At 26.2% G+C, this 1271-nt stretch overlaps 1 non-coding gene across 1 annotated transcript; it reads right to left on the reverse strand.

Moving 5' to 3' along the window:
- Positions 1-830: 830 nt before the first annotated feature.
- TRNAC-GCA (transfer RNA cysteine (anticodon GCA)) lies at positions 831-902 on the reverse strand. Its single transcript has one exon. It is a non-coding gene; the product is annotated as a tRNA-Cys (tRNA).
- Positions 903-1271: the final 369 nt, after the last annotated feature.

Consider the following 1271-nt stretch of genomic DNA (forward strand, 5'->3'; position numbering starts at 1 on the left):
AGACATTTTAGGATTTTTTGCAAGATTTTCCCTACCAGAAAGACTGTTTGCTGATGGAGTAAACATCACTTCTTCGCTCCCACTCAACTAAGAATGATCAAATAAAAGTTACTCTGATTTAATTAAAATCCTGTGTCTGTTTTCCTGCTCGGTCCGACTGCATCATTTTACATATATATATATATATATATATATATATATATATATATATATATATATATATATATATATATATATATATATATATTATAAAATCAAATTTTAAGCATAGTTTTAAGTGAAAAGTTTGTTTTAGTAATATATTTCTAAAATTTCAATAAAGCAAAGTTTCAGAATTTTCATTTGAATTAAAACAAACACGTGAAAAATAAATAGCAGTAAAAAGTAACAGAGTGAAAAATATAGCAGTGAAAACATATGAAATAAATAGTTAACACGTTCAAAGATCTAAAATAATAGCAATAATAATAATGGTCCCGAAGTGAAATAGCAAAGCATGAAGTAAGAAAAAAAAAAAAAAAAAAAAAAACGGCATAAATAGGCGTAAAATAACCGCAAGTTAAATAGACAACAATTACATGTAAAAAAATTTACCAAGAATAAGAACCTTGTATAAAATGCAAGAACGGAAGGGAAAAAAAAGTCAATACGTTTTATTCAAAAACTGAAGTAAATTTATAAATTTATTTAAAAACAAAATTGAAAACAAATTAATTCCTGAGAAGATTTGATCTTTGAATAATTTCATTACAATGCGAGCTAGTTGTTTTTTAATTAACCTCGATGCTATCGTTAATTCTTAAGAGAATCTGCGTGAAGGAAAAAAGAACAGGGGGCACCCGGATTTGAACCGGGGACCTCTCGATCTGCAGTCGAATGCTCTGCCACTGAGCTATACCCCCACACTCAGTGAAGCGACAATTTAAATTTTCTCCTCCTAATACAAGATAATAAGAAATGAATCGGATCGTATTTTTTCTCCATCAGCAACCTATCACCATATATGCTACAAATTATGATAAGTTATCAAAAATGAAAAATTACAGGTGACACAGATTATGAATACACTTTAAATATTTATTATATATTTACAATATAAAATATTTACAAAAATTGCAAAATTATGAATAGGATTCAAGGTTAGGCATAATTATAAATATGAACATTTATAATTTATTCATAATTATAAATTTAATTTAAATTTTAAATGGGAGAGTCAATATTTTTTAACGGATGTCACAGATAAAATATACAAACATTAAAAGTTAATA

Source organism: Parasteatoda tepidariorum, chromosome 10 (genome assembly GCF_982258835.1).
Source record: "Parasteatoda tepidariorum strain Cologne lab strain chromosome 10, Ptep-v5.0, whole genome shotgun sequence".
Lineage (NCBI taxonomy): Eukaryota > Metazoa > Arthropoda > Arachnida > Araneae > Theridiidae > Parasteatoda > Parasteatoda tepidariorum.